General features: G+C 36.5%; 1 long non-coding RNA gene across 1 annotated transcript in view; it reads left to right on the top strand.

The window, feature by feature from the left end:
- LOC111559792 overlaps window positions 1-21030 on the top strand; it is a 454702-nt gene extending 433672 nt beyond the window's left edge. The window contains exons 5-7 of the long non-coding RNA XR_006595381.1: window positions 5135-5291; window positions 11124-11230; window positions 20984-21030. This is a non-coding gene — a long non-coding RNA (uncharacterized LOC111559792). The remainder of the gene's footprint in view (window positions 1-5134; window positions 5292-11123; window positions 11231-20983) is intronic.
- The last annotated feature ends 327 nt before the right edge of the window (window positions 21031-21357 follow it).

Raw genomic sequence — 21357 nt, 5'->3', positions numbered from 1 at the left:
CAGACAGAAACAAAACACTAAAACCAAAATGGAAAAAAAATCATCTCTTAACTAATTAAACTAGATTTTTTAAAGGAGCTCATGAGAAGAATAAATGAGGATAAATGACGGAAGCATGAAATTATGAATGCAAACAATAATTTATTAAAACTTTCAGTGGAATAAGTTGATGTTACAGACAAATTCTACACAAGATGGGAAGGATAAAGATGTGACTTGAGACATTTTGGGACTTGGGAACTTCTTTGAGTTTGCATCAAAGACTTAAGGAGGCAGCAGAGCGAAGAATCTAAGCCTGACATCATTTGAGATACAGTGCAGAAGACGTTTTTCATTTCAGTGAATTTTTATAAGACAAATACCCAGCTCTTAAACATACAAGTAAAAAAGGAGGTGGTTATAAGTGTAGATACCATAAATGCTGATCTAAAATGGTGACTATATACAAATTGTCCATTAGCATCCCTGCTTGTAAATGAGAGACTTTTGCCTTATCAAGGCTACACAGAAATTTTATGGTGCAAAGAGACCAAGATTTGGTTTGATTCTCAACATGGTGACTTATTTTGTGATGAGCCTGTGCAAGTCCTATAACTTCTCTGTGCTGAATTCTCTGATCTTAAAATATAAGTGGGAACATCTAGTTTGTGGGGCAATAATGATTAAATGAAAAATTGGGTGTAAGAGCACTTTGTAAACTAATAAAATGCTATTATTTTCATCTGAAAAGAACCTAGTATTTATTGAAAGTTATGCTATACCCTTCAGGATTGAAAGAAAAACGCCAGTACTGATTTTATTCCACATTAAGTCACCATTTATTGGGTACTTGGCATATGCAAGGTTCTGGTGCCCTCTAAATAGAATATGACATGGTTATGAATACTAGAATGTTAAATTCGTCTAGGTCAAAACTACCATATATGTATGCATGTATTTCCATTCCTTTCTTCCAATGTTTATTGAATAATTTATTAAATAAATTTATTTATTTAATAAATAAATAAATTCCCAGTCCACAAAATGCCAGTCCACAAACTGCCTTAAGAAATTTACAGTGGCTGAGGTGTGTATGCATATGTGCACATATGCACAAATAAGCAGATATTACATTGTGACATGTATTATGACAAAATAATTTTATGAGTCTGTCTTATGATAAAATTTTATGGAAGGAAGTTTCCAAAAAGTTTAATATACACACTTAGTTCTACACCTGGAACTATTTATACATAAATACCATTTTTTTAATAATAGTTCAACATATAATGGCTGGGATAATGTTTTTGCTCACTGTAGTTTTTGGCAATATCAGAGGTAAGTAAAGAGATGGATAACTTAAGTGACCAGGAAATGAAAAGCTGACATGTCATCATAAGCAGGAATGACTGGTAGAATGAGGCTGGTTCGCCATAATTAGAAGCAGTAAAATTCTAGAAAAAAAAATATGAATGGATGTGGCATCTTCTAACCTTCTTACGTCACAGTCAATATTTCAAAAACACTAATACTACCTATACTCAAATGCCTGGTGGATGTATTGAAGTAAAGAGGTATTTTGGCTTTTTTGTTTGCTTGTTTGTTTTTAATGATTCAGTGGTTTCCTTGACATTCACTCTCAAGTTTGAATTCTGAAGTAACTGAAACCTCCTTTTTTCTCTCTTCTATTAGTTAAACCTTTCCAGAAAGAGATGTTATCATTGTTTCTGACATAGACAGAAACTACATAATAAATATAATTTGTGTAAATCAAGTAAAAGATAGTTATAAATATATTTAATAAGTGATATGGTTTGTACTTTATTGTAAACATTCATTTGTTTGAAATTTTACTAAATAATTACTTGTCTGCATTCTTAAGATACATCACGGGCATTATTTTCATGTTAAACATGGGCTTCCCTAAAAAATCCTGTGAATCCTGTCATTTAGGAGCCTGGAATTTCATTGCCAACATTCCACTCCAGTCCACAACTGCTGATGTCCTTCATTACAGTTGTTAACACATCACGAAAAACACAATAACATAACCAGAATGGACTCTTCAGTTTTTCAAGTGGTTTAAAAAACATTGTCCTTTGATTCTTTTATGAGGATTCCATAATTTCTTGGGGTTTTCCAGCTGCTTTTTGATCACTGGTCCTGCCAGCCTCTCTTCCCAGACAAAAACTGGGACACTTGATGGTGGTTGTGGTGAATTAATAAGGAGAAAAAATAAACAGAAGGCCCTTTTCCCATGTGTTTTTTTTAACTTCGCAAATCTGTTCACTGTACAGTTAATTTGGAGCTTGCAATGCAGGAACTCTGTCTGGCTCTTCTAATTCATCATTCCCTTCTGATGTTATTTCATCCTTAGAGAGTCCACAAGTGGAACTCACAGCAGGCACATGAATAGATGGTCCTCTCTCCAGGTTCCCACATTCTTCTAGGACATGTGGGTAGCTGGATGCAAAGGCAAAGCAAAACTTTCTAGGATTTCTACCATCCAATCCCATAGGTTTGATATCTAAATTAGTGGTAGGCAAACATTTTCTGTAAATAGCCAGATAGTATATGTTTTTGGTTTTGCAGGCCATATGGTCTCTGTCACAATTACTCAACTCTGCGGTCATAGCATGAAAGCAGCCATAGATAATACATCAACGAATAAATGTGGCTGTGTTCCAATAAAGCTTTATTTATGGACACTACAAATTGAGTTTCCTATAATTTCATGTGTCTTAAAATATTCTTCTTGTGTTGATTTTTTTCCCAACAATTTAAGTCTGTGAAAGCATTCATAGCTTGTGGGGCCATGCAAAACAGACAGTGGCTAGATCTGGCCCACATGCAGTAGTGTGCTAACCCCTGATTTAAATTATCGGTTCTTCAAATTTATGTCTCAAGCCAGTGCTTACCTTTTGGATCTCACAGTTCATATCTCTACGTATCTGTCCCTCGAACACCTTCAGCGCCCAGAATGGAAATTCTGATTCTCTTCTACCATTGCTTTGTTTGCCCAGGTTTTATCCATCTGAGAAAAATAATTTCACACCTACAGCTAGAAAACTGCTAACCATTCTTGAGTTTTCTTTTATTGTACTCCATATCCAGTCCATCACTAAATTCTGTGCATTGTACTTCCACAACTGACCTCAGATCTGCTTGACTCTCTCCTTGTGCTCCAAGCTACTCCCTCCTATTAACTGGATTCCTTTAATAACTCCCTTATTGAAATCTCTCCTTCTCTGTCTTTCCTGTTAGCTAAGTCATTGGAAAATGAGTTGTTTTCACTGTTTCTGAGGTGTATAGAAATTGTGTCATCAACACTGACAGTATGTTAGGCACATTAGAAGTGTCTACATGTCCCTTCTCTCAGTGCATTTTGCTGTACAAAATCTGAAGTGAGCTTGCTAAATCATTAGTCATGAAATCACTATGATGGCTGTCCTTTTCTCTGAAAAATAATCCACACTTCTAATTGAATTCTTCAAGGTTCTACCTGAGACAGATTCTACTTTCTCCTCCATCTCTTCACCACCTCTGATCAATCTCACCCTTGTTCATTCAGCACACTGGCCTTCTTTCTGATCCTGTCCTTTCCTGGCTCCACACTTTTTCCTCACTCTTCTCTCTAAGGTAATTTTTTCCTAGTTCTTTGCTTGGCTGGCTTACCTTCATCCTTTAAGTTACAACTTAATTATTACTTCTCCAACTGTCCACTTTACCCAAAGTAGGCATCTCCATCTTCTTAGCCTTGATGACTTTCTTTATAGCCTATATCCCAGTATTTAACAGTTTTGATTGTCCTTTTTTTAAAAAAAAACAGTTCACTGTCTCTCTTCCATATAGAATGTAAGTGATATAAGGGTAGATCCTTATCTATGGGGTTCACTACATCCAAAGGCTCAGTCAAGTACATAGCAGCTGCTAAATAAATGACTTAGTAAATGAATCTGTCAATTTAAACCTGTAGCATCGCTGTTAGGTGTATGTCAAAAAGGTTTCTTTATGTTTTATTTTAGGGAGAGAGAGCACAAGTGGGGGAGAGGGGTGAGGGGAGAGATAGAGAATATCAATCTAAGCAGGCTCCACGCTCAGCACAGAGCCTGATGCAGTGCTCAATCCCATAATCCTGGGATCATAACCTGAGCTGAAATTAAGGGTCAGATGCTCAACTGACTGAGTCACCCAGGCGCCCCAAGTGTATGTCAGTTTTTAGTTGATATATAAGTGACATTTGGAGAAATGGATCATGGCATGTTTTCATTTTATTTTTAAAGGTTTTATGCATTTTTCAATTTATCTACCAAAAAAAATGAGTACTTTTGTTAGTAGAAGCAACAGAAATGAAAATATTAAATGGAAATCCCATCCTGCTAAAATTTTTGTCTGTAGTTATCTAATTAATGTTCTTGAAATCTGCATAGTTACACTGGAACATAGAAAATATTCAATGTCTAAGGTAAGTAGAGAAGAGTAGTACACTACCAGGAGGCTGTCACAGAAAAACCATTAAGGATCAATTTATCCCTCAAGTGGAGCCCTGGGGAAGACATGGGAGGACTTTGGTTGAGTAACTACGTCTTCTCTGTTGAATCACATCTCTCTCTAACAGATTCTAACTGCTTTTTCAAAAACATCATTTAATTTGAAGGATGATTAAGAAGTGATTTTTAAAAATGTGTATGGATAGGGGTTATGGCATTGGTTGAAATACTGTGTCTTTGTGGCCTATATAATGTGAACCTCTGAGCCCCGATTTCCTTCTCAGAGTTCAAGGATAATTTCTCATTATACTCTTATTTTGAAGACTTGGAATATATTTGTAAGCACCTGGCATGAAATACGACACAGACAAGGTATATATAAAAATAAAGTCTCAGTTTGTATGTCATAAATACTAGATTTTAAAGGAGCAAGCTCCATGAAATGGAGAGGTCTTGTATGTTTGTAATAAAAAGAAAAAGAAATTTGGCTTGGGGAGAATTTGGGCTATTGTAAGTTCCTGAGATGATTTTTTTTCCCACTACGTTCAGAATCCTTACAGATATATAAGATAGTGTTTACCACATTATGCTGCAATAACCAACAGCTTCTGAAATCCAGCAACAAAAGTTTATAAATGTTTATTTCCTGTTTATTTTATATTTAGGTTGTGGTAGCTGCACATTAACTATGACCCTGCTCCACATACATTCTTCATCCCAGAACCTAAGGAGAAGAAGCAGCCTTTCCTTGCTACATATCTTTCTCATTGCAGAAGAAAATGAAGACGGTTGAATCGTACATGACTCAAAACTTCAGACATGGTATGTGTTACTTCGCTCACATTCCACTGATGAAAGCAAGTCACACAGGCAGAGTGGTATCACTGAGCCAGGGAAGTCATTCCTCCAAGGGAAGTCCCTGAAGTTCACATGGCAACACATAAGAGATTTATGATTCTCCTACAAGAGGGGGCTGAATAATGGGTTATAATAAAACAATAGACTCCCCCCCCCCCTAAAATTTAAAGGAAAAAAATAATTAGAATGCCCTCTAGAGTTGGGTGGGCATATTTCCTCCACCTGAAATAAAACATTACTTTGTGGAGCCAATGGGATATTTAGCATAATAGAAAATGCTGATTTTTTAAAAGAGCAAGTGAAATAGCACAGTCTAAGAATACAGTTTCCAGTGACTGATATGGCCTTAGCATGACTGGTCAAATAGGTGGATTTAATGTTAGATGGATAGGTCTGGGCAATACTGATTATCACTCTCCCAGGGCAGCAGGCAAATTCACAGAACCATAGTAAGCATGATTGCATTGAGCCTCAGACTAAAGGATTTACAGTCTCCCTTAGTCCAACTACAATATATTGATTACATACTCTGCCAGAGTTTATTAGATTCAGGCTACCCCGAGTTGTCTGTATTATTAGCTAGCAGACTGAATATTCTACTTATATACTCAGTCATCAGTAAACAATGGGAAACCCTCTTCCCCCCCCATATTGTTTTTCCACCATAAAAATAACATATTTCAGCTCTCCAAGAAACTAGCACTTTCATTCTCATTTTTAAATTGAGAAACTGATATTGAGGGAGTGAGTCTTGTCCTCCGACTCTCAGCTGGTAAGAGAAAGACCAGGAAGGTGCCCTGGATTCTTCATGAAGACCAGTGTACTAGTATGGCTTAGCATTTGAGTTTCCATGTAATTCCACAGTGGTGGAAACCTAAACAGTTTTATTATGAAGAATTAACAGATTTTTGCACAGAGAAGAATTAATCAAAATAGTTTCTTCCCTCCAGAGCTTAACACACTCATTTATAATTGTTTTTGTTGTTGATATGGTTTGTTTTTTATTTTTAATTTTTTTAAATGTTTATTTTTGAGAGAGAGAGAGACAGAGTGCAAGGTGGGGGGGCGCGGTGCAGAAAGAGAGGGAGACACAGAATCTGAAGCAGGCTCCAGGCTCAGAGCTGTCAGCACAGAGCCCGATACGGGGCTTGAACCCACAGATTGAACCAAAGTTGGAAGCTTCACCAACTGAGCCACCCAGGCACCCCTATGTTGTTTGTTTTTTTAAAAAATACTTCCACTTGTGTGCATAATGCAGTCACTTTAGGCCGAGCTGGTTCAAACCCTTAATTAAAAATGGGCAATTATTAAAATGACAATTGAAACCTAACTGACTTCTTAATCAAGTTTAATAGTAGTTTACAAAGCAAATTAATGATTTTCTTCAGTAAAAACATTTGAGTCAGTTGTGCACATGGATACAATGGTAAAATTCATTTTATGTAGAAGTATGTATTTTTAGGCTTGAACAACCAGAAAAGCAAGAAAATACATGTGGGGTATTTGTCTTTTTATGCATACAGAAAAAAAATAGCAAGGATTATATCTGAAAACTAAAGGTCTCTCTCCCTTGTTTTTAGCAACCCAGTTAGCTTTGCTAGAGTCACTCATTTCTCATGTAGACTTCCAGACATAAGCCTATACATCAGTGTTAACTATTGCTGTGATACCTGCTGAAGAGGCTAAAAGAGGGTAGGGATTAGGCAAGCATTTCAATTTTTCCAAATGTTGCCATCAAGGGCTGGGAAACAGGGGAGCATGAATAAAAGAAAAAGACCTAAGAAACAGAGCAGTGTTCTGAAGCATTTCTATGCCATTCTGGGTCTCTTGTCACATTATTTGGTATTTTCATTGGGCTCAAAAAAAATTGGGAACAAAATATTTCTTTTCCAAAATGTTACAGAGCTACAGATTTAAAAAGGGGAGCCGATAGTATCCATGGAGAGAACAAGGAATATGTAAGGCTACCTTTCTGTTGAGAATTGAGAATAAGATTTTAAAAAGAAAGAAAAGGCTACTTTCATTCTCAGAGGGCTTGTCTCTGAGATGAGTAGAGATGAATTTAAGCTTATCCATTCTTTCATAGAAGGAATATTTATTGAACACCTAATATGTGTCTGGTGCTGATGACGAGAAAGTAAGCAACATAAATATGACTCCTATGGCCTTAGATATTCCCCAGATTCAATTAGTCAACAGCCACATGATGAATAGCCCATTTGCTGAAAGCCTACTGAAACACTATCTTGCAAAAAGACCATTCATTCAAATTATACATTCATCAAAAATTACTTGTAATTAACAATTGCTATGTAGAATGTGATAGATTATGAAAATGACAACCAGGAAAATGTAAATAAAAATAACAATGAGATATCACTACACATTTATTTGAATGCTGGCAAGATTCTGAAGCAAACAGAACTCTCATTCATTGGTGATGTGATGCAAAGTGATACAACTTTGGCAGTTTCTTACAAAGCTAAATACACTTTCCTGTCTTCTTGATGTGGGACCTAGTTATGTGACTTGCTTTCTTCAATGGAATGTAAACTTTCATAATGTATAAACAGAAGTATTAGATTATAAGGTCGGCTTTAATTCTCTTTACTTTCTCTGAGCATGGCACAGCTAAAAAGGTCTTCTCCTTCAGCCTTGGTTCCAGAGTGAGAAGACAGAGGAGAGCAATATTAAATCAGCTGACATAAAATACGAGCAAGGCATAAATGTCTATGATTGTAAGCCACTGAATTATGGGGAGTATTTGTTACCTCAGCAATGCTGACTGATACAACCTTCCATCTGCATATAAAATAGTAAATAAAAGGTCATAAATCCAAAATGTACCATACCAAATCTGCATTCAACTGTGTCTATTAAAAATATGTAGAAAGTCAGTGACTTGGATTTAAAATGGTGTGTGTGTGTGGTATGTGATGTGTTATTCTATAGTATTCTATTCTTTGGAACACTGACTTTTCCTTACCATTTCTTGTATGTATGTATGTATGTATGTATGTATTTTCTCTTTATTTTTTATGATATACAGATCACATCACAATGGCAAATTAGTAAAAAAAGTGATGATATGAATAATGATATAATAAGTAATAAATATTACTATTATACTTTGTAAAAAATAAAGTACAACGAAATTACCTAGATTTGGTAGCAATTCACAGATGATACTAGATAAAACAAAAATAACTTCTCACCTTAAGAGCCCAAGATTTCTCGAATGATCAATGTGCATATGCATATGGCAGGCAAGTTGGCTTTCAGCAAATTGCTTGGTGCGTGGGTTTTTTCAGTCAGTTGGTATCCTTCCCCATTTTTGCTGCCCTAGAACTTATATTCTAGATTCAGGAGGAACTGAGCTTAGTCCAAGGATTTTAAGCAGTAAGGAAATATTTGATGTGTTCAACTGTATATTTTTACTTATATAATCTCTAGAACTATCTCTAAGAGAACCTAACCTACATTCACGAGTGACCCTAAGAAATGGAAACATGAGTCAAATGTGAGTGGCTATACTAAAAGAATTGAAATGAAATTAAGTCATCAAATCTGTCAGGGACCTGATCAATATGATAACACAGCCATACTAGAGGAAGGAGTCTGCTTTCTCTTACCCTTAACTTAGTAATGTGACAATGAAGTGGAAAAGGTCCAGGACCACAAGTAGGAAATAGATGGAAGTCAGCCTGGACTAACCATATAAGTTCCGTAATGTAAAGAATGCAAAAAATGCTGTCAGCAAGACTGGCGTGCTTGGGATTATATTGCTGGAGATCCAGAATGAGCATCTAATGTTTCTATCAGGGATATTGCCTGATGATATCGTGCCTTCACTCTAGACTCTAGAGGAGGGGAAACTTGAGATGTGGTTTAAGTTGTAATAAACGATGTCTTTTCTGGTCAGTATGAATTCTAGATTACTATCTGATAACTGCACACTTCCTAGAATTCATAGGCCAGTGGTCCAGAATGAGTAAACACTGAATCTCTGAAGAAAATGACAAGAGAAACATGGGATTTTCTTTGATTGATGATAAGAGTAAAATATCTCCTTACTGTGTGGTGACAGCACACAGACACAGTACATAAAGAGAGGTCTTAGAAAGGCAAGACCTAACCTGAGCTTGAGAATGTTACAAAAGCAAGGAAGTTTGCTACTTTCCTGGGAAGCTTGAAGGGCTACAGTAGATGGCCACTTCTCAACACCTCTGGCCAATCATAACTTTAAACACCTACATGAAAAATGTATCACCCTTGAGAGATTGTTTGGGACTGGAGTACATATCCCCTAAAATCAAGGTCTCCCATGTGCTCAATTCAGACTGTCAAAACAGTTTGAGATTTAAGTATCAGCATGGATGCTTGCATGGACAACCCAAGGTGACTATGGAATAACAAAATTTTTCTGGGTTATATGGACATTTTGAACATCTGATGCTATCATTTATGGGTTTATGCTCAGTGGCTAAGAAACATATGAGAAAAGGAAAAGTTTGGATTAAGAATGTTCAGAAGCCACAAATTCCAAACAGGAGTTTGGTACACCCCTACCTCTCTTAATTTAAAGACAAATGTAAGGATATGTATCAGTGTTCTTAAACTTCTAAGAATAATATCGATCTTGGAAATTTCAAGTATTAAATTCTCCCAAAAAAACTATTTTCGGGTTATCTCTACTTGGCTGGTGCAATAAGTATGGCACTAGTCCACCCATGTGATTATCTAGCAGTGAGACAGGCTCATAAATCTTGGCCACTGGTAACATTTGCTGTGAATTTTGTTTCCACAGATCACTGAGCTTGTCTTTCTTGCACTGTAGAACGAGGCTAAACCTTCACAATGATTTCTGAAGTTTTAAGAGAAAAGACTACAAAGATGAACCCATGTTGCATAAAGGCTGACAAGTCTGTTTCTATAATATCCTGAATAAATTTTTAAACCCGAGAGGAACAGCAGGGTTATGGGCTACCTGAGAGAAAGAGGCAGTCAAGACTGAATCACAGTGACTTAGAGATGGGAATGAGCTCAGGCCAATCACATAATACTTGCTATTGTGCTCTGGCTTAGTCACAGCCAAATTCAGGAAGCACATTCCATTAGACTAAATAAAGCCTCGATCATGTGTAAAATTTCCAGCTTGAATAGGCAGCCATCCTATCACTCATCAGGCTAGATGCATTTAATGGGTGTAATTTCTTCCTCATATTTCTATGCATTTATTGTTTCATTTTTATTATAGGAATTTGGACATATTATTAAGTTTATTATTTTGTGTTAAGCCTAGGCTTAAGTAAATACTGTTCTTCAGGGTGTACATGAAAATATGTTTCCTTTAGATTGTCAAAAGAATGGGGCAATCTGATTCAACTTAACTATGAGATTAGAAGAAAGGAAAAGTGAAAAAAACAAAAACAAAACACAAAACTTATCCAGCACCAAGCCAATGTTTGAGAGCTTATACACATTATTTTAGAGGGGGATTGTAAAAGGTAAATTCCTCAATTCCAGAAGTTCTGATTCTGTAGACTCAAGATGGAATTTAGAAAAAAAATTGTTTTAAGAAAGTTTCACAAGTGATTTTTATTTGGTGAACACTGCCTTGGGCCTCTGTAAACTGCATTAAACTTAATTTGCTTAAGTCCTTACATTGCTTAGAGTAAAAGAAAAGATAGAATATGAATGTTCTTTTTATTCTATGCAGGCCAATTATCTGAGAAGCTTAATGTCAGAAATTATCCTTGCAACATTTTAATTTCAAGACTGAACTTCATTTTTCAGACCTGCTGAACTGCACAGCTCTAAGGACTATATGAGCCAGGCTTCAGCTGGCTGCTGACCAGAGCTTCAGTATGAAGCAAGTGCTCATTAAGCACAACAAAGTTCAGGTGAGTGTAATTACACACACAAACACACACACACACACACACACACACACACATATGCTGGAAGATGTTCTATGTATATTTTGTTTTCTGGCAGATTTTCCAAAGTAATGGTATGCTCCAAACAAAAGCCTAGAAAATATGCCCCAAAGTAGAGATTTAGACCTTCAATAACAGGAGATAGGAGGTGACTTAGTTATTTGGGGGGTTGGAGGGAAGTCAGGTTGAAGCTGTTTCTATTAAAAATTCTCCAGAACTCCCCCAGAAGAGGGCTCTGAGACAAAGATTTAAAAGTAAATTGTACCAGAGGAGATTTCAGGAAGCACTGATAGAGGAGTGAGGAGCAGTGAGACTAGCAATGCAAGGCAGCCAATTAGGATGCTTTATCAAGCAAGTGATTGTGGACAACTGGGGCTCAGTTCTAACTGGAGAACTCTGAGAGACAGTGTAGAACACGTGCTTCAGGATTAGCTTCCTCAAAGGTAGCAGGAGCTGGCATATTGAACACTAACTCCCATCACTCATTGGTTGAAGTCTGCTCCAGGGGAATACTCATTCCCAAGTACTTCCAGTTTCCCTCTTGCACAGGCAAATCAAGCTTCAAAGCAAGTCCTCTGGCCAAGGTGCAGTCTCTGGAATTTGGGATTCCAGCATGTATACTGAGATGTAAGGGCCAAGGATGCAGGAGGAAGACTGAAAGCATCAGCTAGAGAGATCTGGAAAAATTAAATCTTTGAAGCCAGCTACTCTTCCTAGGATAAAGAACAATGGAAAAAAGGACTTGATAGGCAAGAGCCAAGCCTTATTATGTTTATCTGTTTTATAAAAACACCAAACCAGGTTAAAGGGCAGGGAGCTACTGGCTGTCCTGATTACCAATCCATGAATAGGTATAAAATTATCACAGTGATGGACTAGAGCTATGGTACCAGTTTACTTGGATTTCCACTTTAGAGTCCTTCTGCCATAACTGGTGAAATGTCAAATTTTCCTTATACCCCAAAGTAGGGAATAGCCTCAGCAGAAATTTTTAAAGCACCTCTTGTTTGAATTCCCTAGCTATGTTAAATGTTTTTGCCTCATTTAAGTGTAGGTTTCATGGTGTAATCTCAGGTGTCTGAGCTTCACCAGGAATATAAATAAAGTGAGCAGAAATTCTAAAACTGAATGACATGTAACAAAATGCTGTTCACCTACAATTAGTAATTTGTTTTCTAAATGAATATGGATTTATATGCCTCTTATTCAGTTGCTTATGTAAAAATTATGAATTTCTCATTTTAAACAAAGTAAAATTATTTTTTATGAATTTAACTTTCTGCCTCCAAAATACAGAATAATTGAATATGTAAAAAGTATCATATTTGAAGGAACACCAGTTTTTTAGACCACCAGGAGAAATCTCATGTGGTTTCATATAGCATTTAGGAAACCACCAACTTTGGCTGACCGAGAAAGTGAATAAGAATCTTGTGTTATTTTAAATATGTTCAGTACCTTCTCCCAAAATGTTGAAGGAGTGTCCACAGCTGCACAAACTACAGCCTTGCAAAGAATTAAAACCACCCCTTTGTTCATGAAGGTCAAACAATTACAGTGCTTATAGACATGATGCCCTAAAGCTATATGAATGGAATCATAGAGGGATTTTTTTTTCCACTGGAGATTTGCAAACTCATCAGATGGAGACAGTGTAGAAAGTAGCTTGCCAGATTTAGATTTCATTCTGCCTCTGGTCTATTCTGAAATTCAGAAGACTTCCTCTTGTGTGCTCTGTGGATCAGAGCAAGCTTCTCTCTCTCTCTCTCTCTCTCTCATTCTGTCTCCCTCCCTTATACACACACACAAGGCATGATTGTTTGTGTCTTTAAATTCAATTTATTCCCACTTCCACATTTTGCCTTACAGCAATATTTACAAATTGTAGAATGATTTCCTGACTATAGTCATGCCTGGGACTACTTTCCAAAGTAACTTAGCTTAAATCTACCAGGTTGGCACTGGGACAATTACATTGAAAGATATCCTAAATTGAGTGTCACTTTCTCTGGTTTTTTATGGTATGGTCTCTGACACATAAGAGACTCTGCTGTCATTACAAACTATTGTCAAAAACATATTTTCGAAGAGAAAAAGAACTTAAATACCAATATTATAATTTGAATAGGGGCATAATTTAGCATCTTGGATTTATACTGCTTATTTGGGTACTTTCTCTATTTCCCTCTGGTAACCATCAGCACTCTATAGTCAAGACTGTTTCTTGGTTTGGCTTTTTTTCCCTTTGCTCTTTTGTTTTGTTTCTTTAATTCTATGTGTGAGTAAAATTACATTGCATTTGTCTTACTGACTTATTTCACTTAGCAATAGCCTTTCTATCTCCATCTGTGTTGCTGCAAATGACAAAATTTCATTCCTTTTTATGGCTGAATAATATCCCATTGTAAATATACCACATCTTCTTTATCCATTCAACTATCAATGGACACTTGGGCTGCTTCCGTATTTTGTAAATAATGCTGCAATAAACATAGGGGTGCAGATACCCCTTTAAATTAGTGTTTCTCTGTCTTGGGGGTAAATACCTAGTAATGTGATTACTGGATCATAGAGTAGTCTTATCTATAACTTTTTGAGGAACCTCCATACTGTTGTGCTGCTTGTGGTTTTGATTTTAGCCATTCTGACAGGTGTGAGACCATATTTCATTGTAATTTTGATCTGCATCTCCCTGATGATGAGTGATCCTGAGCATCTTTTCATGGGTCTGTTGGCCAAATGTAAATCTTCTTTGGAAAAATACCTGCTCATGTCTTCTGCCCATTTTTTAGTTGGATTATTTGTGTTTGGGGTGTTCATTTTTATCAGTATTTTATACATTTTGGATACTAACCCTTTACTGGATATGCCACTTGGAAATATCTTATCCCATTCAGTAGGTTATCTTTCAGTTTTGTTGATTGTTTCCTTTGCTGTGCAGAAGGGTTTTATTTTGATATAGTTCCAATAGTTTATTTTTGCTTTTATTTCCCTTGCCTCAGGAGACATATACATTGCTATGGCCAATGTCAGAAAAATTACTGCCTGTGCTGTCTGCTAGGATTTTTTATGGTTTCAGGTCTCACACTTAGGTATTTAATTCATTTTGAGTTTATTTTTGCATATGGTATAAGAAAGTGGACCAGTTTCATTTTTTGCATGTAACTTTCAGTTTTCCCAACACCATTTGTTAAAGAGACTGTATTTTTCCCATTGGATATTCTTTCCTGCTCTGTCAAAGATTAATTGACCATATAATTGTGGGTTTGTTTCTGGGTTTTCTATTCTGTTCTATTGATCTACGTGTCTGTTTTTGTGTCAGTACCATACTGTTTTGGTTACTAAGCTTTGTAATATAACTTGGAATCTGGAATTGTGATACCTCAGCTTTGCTTTTCTTTTTCAAGATTACTTTGGCTACTCGAGGTCTTTTGTGGTTCCATACACATTTTAAGACTTTTTTAGTTCTGTGAAAGATGCTAGTGGTATTTCAACAGGGATTACGTTAAATCTGTAGATTGCTTGGGGTAGTGTGGACATTTTAACGATATTTGTTCTTTCAATCCGTAAGCATGGAATGTCTTTTCATTTCTTTGTGTTATCTTCAACCTCTTTTTAAAAATATAATTTATTGTTAAATTGGCTAACATACAGTATCCAAAGTGTGCTCTAGGTTTTTGGGGTAGATTCCCGTGGTTCATCGCTTACATACAACACCCAGTGCTCATCCCAACAAATGCCCTCCTCAATGCCCATCACCCATTTTCCCCTCACCCCCCCATCACCCCTTAATTTGTTCTCTGTATTTAAGAGTCTCTTATGGTTTGCTTACCTCCCTCTCTGTTTGTAACTATTTTTCCCCTCCCCTTTCTCCATGGTCTTCTGTTAAGTTTCTCAAGATCCATATATGAGTAAAAACATATGATATCTGTCTTTCTCTGACTTACTTCACTCAGCATAATACCTTCCAGTTCCATCCACATTGTGATTTCATTATTTCTCATTTCCAAGTAGTATTCCACTGTATATATGAACCACATCTTCTTTATCCATTTATCAGTTGATGTACATTAGCCTATTGTTGAAAGTGCTGCTATAAACATTGGGGTACATGTGCCCCTATGAATCAGCACTCCTTTATCCTTTGGATAAATTCCTAGTAGTTCTATTGCTGGGTCATAGGGTAGTTCTATTTTTAATTTTTTGAGGTGAGGAACCTCCACAAAGTTTTCCAGAGCATCTGCACCAGTTTGCATTCCCACCAACAGTGCAAGAGGGTTCCCATTTCTCCACATCCTCACCAGCATCTGTTGTTTCCTGAGTTGCTAATTTTAGCTACTCTGACTGTATCTTCAGCCTCTTTCATCAGTGTCTTATAGTGTTCAGAGTATAAGTCTTTTACCTCCTGGTTAGGTTTATTCCTAGTTATCTAGTCATTTTTCGTGCAATTGAAAATGAGATTGTTGGGGCGCCTGGGTGGTTCAGTCGGTTGAGCGACTGACTGGCTCAGGTCATGATCTCACAGCTCGTGAGTTTGAGCCCCTTGTTGGGCTGTGTGCTGACAGCTCTGAGCCTGGAGCCTGCTTTGGGTTCTGTGTCTCCCTCTCTCTCTGCCTCTAACCTACTCTCATTCTGTCTCTGTCTCTCAAAAATAAACATTTAAAAAAAAGAAAATGAGATTGTTTTCTTAATTTCTCTTTCTGCTGCTTCATTATTAGTGCATTCATTTATCAGTTCTAGTAGTTTTTTGGTGGAGTCTTTAGGGTTTTCTATATACGGTATCATATCATCTGCAAATAGTGAAAGTTTTACTTCTTTCTTACTCATTTAGATGCCTTTTTATTTCTTTTTGTTGTCTGATTGCCATGGCTTGGATTTCTGGTACTATGTTGAATAAAAGTGGTGAAAGCAGACATCCTTATCTTGTTCCTGACTTTTGGGGGAAAACTTTGTTTTTCCCTATTGTGTATGATGTTTGCTGTGGGTTTTTCACATAGGCCTTTGTTATGTTTAGGTATGTTCCCTCTAGACCTCTGCAGAGGGTTTTCATCATGAATAGATGCTTTACCAAATACTTGTTCTGTATCTGTTGAAATAATCATAGGATTCTTATCCTTTTTCCTATTGATATGATGTATCATGTTGATTGATTTGCAAATACTGAACTACCTTAGCAATTCAGGAAGAAATGCCACTTGATTGTGGTGAATGATTTTTTTTAATGGATCACTGGATTTGGTTTGTTTGTATTTTGTTGAGGATTTTTGCATGTATGTTCATCAGAGATACTGGCCTGTAGTTGTTTTGTGTATATGTGGTGTCTTTCTCTGGCTTTGGTATCAGGATAATACTGGCCTCATAGAATTTGGAAGTTTTCCTTCCTCTTCAATTTTTTAGAATAATTTGAGAATAGATATTCACTCTTCTTTAAGTGTTTGGTAGACTTCACCTGAGAAGTCATCTGGCCCTGGACTTTCGGGAGTTTTTTTATTCTTGATTCAATTTCTTTGCTGGTAATCAGTATTGCTCCAATTTTCTATTTCTTCCTGTTTCAGTTTTGGTAGGTTATATGTTTCGGTGGATTTATCCATTTCTTCTACGTTGTCCAATTTGTTGGCATACATTTTTTCATAATATTCTATTACAACTGTATTTTTGTGGTGGTAGTTATTTTTTCTCCTCTTTCATTTGTGATTTTGTTTGACTCCTTTCTCTCTTTCTCTTTTTCAAGAGTCTGATTAAAGGTTTATTATTTTTGATCTTTTCAAATAACAGCTCCTGGTCTCACAGATCTGTTATATTGGATTTTTCTAAGTTTATAATTTCTTTCTGCTCTCATCTTTATTATTTCTTTCCTTCTTCTGGTTTGGGGTTTTGTCTGTTGTTATTTTTCTAAGCTTCTTTACATACAACATTTGGTTGTTCACTTGAGATTTTTCTTGCTTTTGAGGTGGGCCTGTATTGCTATAAACTTCCCTCTTAGAATGGCTTTTGTTGCATCCCAAGGGTTTTAGACCACTGTGTTTTCATTTGTTTCCCTGTAATTTTTGATTTGTTCTTTAATTTCTTGGTTGACCCTTTCATTGTTTAGTAGCATGTTATTTAACCTCCTTGTATTTGTACTCTTTCAAGTTGTTTTCTTGTGCTTGATTTCTAATTTCAGTGTTGTGGTCAGAAAAGATGTATGGTATGACCTCAGTCTTTTTTAACCAGTTGAGACTTGTTTTATGGCCTAATATGTGGTCTATTCTGGAGAATGTTCCATGTGCACTTGAAAAGAATATGTATTCTGCTGCTTCAGAATAAAATGTTGTGAATATATCTGTTAAGTCCATCTGCTCCAGTGTGTCATTCAAAGCCACAGTTTCCTTATTGACTTTATTTGGATGATCTGTCCATTGATGTAAGTGGGTAACTTACACTTTTTCAAATGTGTCTCCCTTTGGATACAGAAGTGGAGAATGATGAGGGAAATGCAGAGCAAGAAAGGGAAAAGAAAGAGTAAAGTAAAACAAAAACAGGCATCACTGAGGGTTCCGAGAGAGACAGTGAAAGAATAAACAATCTTCTTGGTCTTAGTACCCTCCCCTGTGAAATGTTGGTTGACTAGGACAGTCTCTAAGAATTTAAATAGTTCTAAATATTTTAATTTTTTAAAATGTGTTTATTTCTGAGAGAGAGAGCATGAGCAGGAAAGGAACAGAGAGAGCGTGAGACAGAGTCTGAAGCAGGCTCCAGGCTTTGAGCTGTCCACACAGAGCCCATCGTGGGGCTCCAACTCCTAAACTGTGAGATCATGACCTGAGCCAAAGTCAGACACTTAACCAACTGAGCCACCCAGGTGCCCCAATAATTCTAAATAATATTAACAGTTTCTCAGTTCTTTGCTTTTAAAGTGAGAATGTGATTTTAGCCACCAGCCAATGAAATATCTCAAAATGACTATTGTTTGGATAAAAATATCTCCTTGTAAACTGATTTGTGAGAACTGCCTTACAGCTTTTTGGCATTTTTTTTATGTACGAAGATAAAATTATCAGGTGTTCAAGCTTTATTACCAAGTGGCAGAAAACAGGCTCCAGGTCATTCTGGTTACTTTAGGGCTGCATAGGCCATGATGCCTGCTGATCCTGTCACTGCTCACAAGTTCAGGTATTACTTGCACATAGTCTCCAGCGTGAGTTTGCTGCAATGGATCTGGGATTTGAACCAAGAACTTAAGATTTCTCGGCCTCATGATGCCTTTATTCACCCTCAACATAGCCCTGCTAATAAAAATACTTTATACTGGATAGAGATTCTTTGTACAATAACTTGCTTAGTTCGTTTTAATCATTGTTTTAGAGTCCAGATTAAGTTATGTTATTCCCATTTCACAGATGAAGAAAGACAAGCCCTGGAAGAATTTTTTTTTTATTTTTTATGACCAGTTAGCCAGTGGGAGAAACTCATAGGGGAATACTAACATATTATCTTCTTAAAGTTACCAAAAGCTACTAAAATAGAAGTGCTCAGGAAACAGAGCATATGCATCCATACATACTGAGATGGTTCTGATGGAATAGTAATCATTGCTACAATCTTAAAGGTTCACATTTCTCTGCCTTGGTTTGGACTCATAATTTCTTCCATGTAGCCAAACAAGTTCCGATAATGCTAGCATTATAAACTTTTGAGGCTCAGATATGGAGCACTTCCATACTCAAAATACTAGGAGCTCCTCTGACTTAAGCAAATCTTCCTTGTTGTCACAGGTCCTTCTCTACTCCACATCTGTTAGTAGTAAATAAAAATGTAACTATACCTCAACTAATGGCCACTTGATGAGTCTAGGCTTCCAAAACATAAAGACAAAAAAACAGATTACCAATTTTTATATAAAAAATGTCAGCATCAGGTGATTTAAAATGAAATTTAGGCCTTTCTTGTTTCCTCCAGATTTTGTTGTTTGGAGTAGGATAGGTAATAGGAAAAAACTTTATGGAATATAGGAGGTGGTTCTAGATGTAAAGAAGAAAAAGTGTTTCCTAATTTCAAGGCCAAATGACAACAGAAAAGCTGTATTGTTTGTCTTGTTGATCCTTCCAACTGTGCTAGAAATCCCAAGGGGAGTGTCAGCCCAAGCAAATTAAGCTAGTGTATCCACTGTTTCACAGAGTCCAAGTTGGAGTCAGCATCCTGCCAAATGAATATGTCTCATTAGAGGGGTTTGCATTAATGTACCATCCTCATGTGGTTTGGGTCACCTCAGTGGCCAACCACCACTACTACATACTAGCAAAGTACAGACACCCACCAGACCACACCATAACATCCCCTGGACAATCAAAGGAGAGGGGAAATATGTTAGAACTATACATTTTCAGTTAATTTGTTGTGTAAATTAAACCTATGGCTCATAAGTATGTCAAAAATGGATAAATGTTTACTGGTGGTTTCAGCTCAGTCTCAGGCAACCTAACTGGAGATAAAAAGAACAATTTTTAAAACTCATCCAGACAGAAATTTGAATATTAATTTGTAAAATAATTATTTGTATACAGGGTAAATTTCCCTTTTGTTGAACCATTCTTGTACATTTTATATAGGATTTGATTTGTCCAGATCTGGTTTAAATGATTCTTTACAAAAAAGATCCATGACACAAATTTCTTTTGGGTCTTAGAGGAAATAATTTATATTTAACTTGAGTCATAAAACCAAAGTCCAATGAATTGGAAATGCAATAAAACTTGTTCCTGTTCCAAAATATGTCTGGAAATCAGGAAGCAAAAGTAGATTTCAGTTGATTGTTGAAAACAAAATACCTTGATATAGATTGAGAGAAATTTCATGTTTGGTTGTTGAATAATGAATTCCTTATTATCTATAAATGTACAGCATATCTCTCAAAGACAGAACAGGATAAATACAAGACAGACTAGAACATCATCTGGGTAGAGATCCCAAAAGAACAAACTCAATGTCCACAGCATCTTATCACAGGCTAAAAGAGCATGATTAGGTGAGAAAAGGCATTCCATTTGGGATATTCTAGAGAAATGCAATCTTTACATTGCTTACACTCTTTAGAGATTTTTTTTAAAAAGCAGGGTAACAAGCTGAGGCCATATTTTAGAAATGTTCCTTGAAAGAGCAGTAATTTAGATGGGAAAGAAGTCCTAGGTGGCATTTATTTGGTCACTCAGTCCTGTGTGCATCAAAGCACATAGAATGAGCAAAAACAACAACAAAAAACATGAAATGTATAAACTGTGTCTTACCACTATGAGTGTTTTTCTTTTTTGTGAGAAAAAAGAGAAATTCTCCTCAAAGGAGATAGTCCAAGCAACTTAAAGGAAAGAAAACAAGGTTCAAAGCAGCAACACATTAAGTACTTCAAAAGTAGTAATAAGATTGACTTTAGGGCTTGACTTTGCTTTTGTGAAGGGCAAAGTGATATTTGTGTTAGAAAAAGCCAAAAGAAAGCCATGAGAGTCAGAATTATTACATGTGAAAGGAAATGGGTAACAATAGGTTTAAATAGATTTAGAGAACTCAGGAGCAGGGAAATTTGGTAGTTAATTTCAGGAACTAGGAGTCTCAGAAAATGGATGAGATATCACAGAGAAAAGGGAATAATGTAGCATCCAACTGATCGTGGGGGGGAGGGAAGATGGAAAAACTTCTTTCCCTCACTTAAAAAAAAATTTTTTTACATTTATTTATTTTTGAGAGACGGAGAGAGAAGGAGGCACAGAATCCGAAGCAGGCTCTGAGCTGACAGCACAGAGCCCAACATGGGGCTTGAACTCACAAACCGTGAGATCATGACCTGAGCCGAAGTCGGACGCTTAACTGACTGAGCCACCCATGCGCCCCTTTCCTTCACTTTTTAAAGGTATTACCCTCTTAAAGTTCCCTTAGAATGACCATCCTATTTAAGATTATCACTCATCCTACCCTTCTTCCCTTTACATTCTTTACCCGGCCTTGTCCAGCCCTATTTTTTTTCTTTTTTGATAGTACAATACCTTCTAATGTATTATATTAGTTTTTCACTTATTTTCTTTATTGGATGTCATCATTTCCCTACCTAGAGTGGAAGCCCA

Source organism: Felis catus, chromosome A3, assembly GCF_018350175.1.
Source record: "Felis catus isolate Fca126 chromosome A3, F.catus_Fca126_mat1.0, whole genome shotgun sequence".
Lineage (NCBI taxonomy): Eukaryota > Metazoa > Chordata > Mammalia > Carnivora > Felidae > Felis > Felis catus.
The sequence above is the reverse complement of the archived record's forward strand: the minus strand, read 5'-3'. Positions and strand labels throughout refer to the sequence as shown.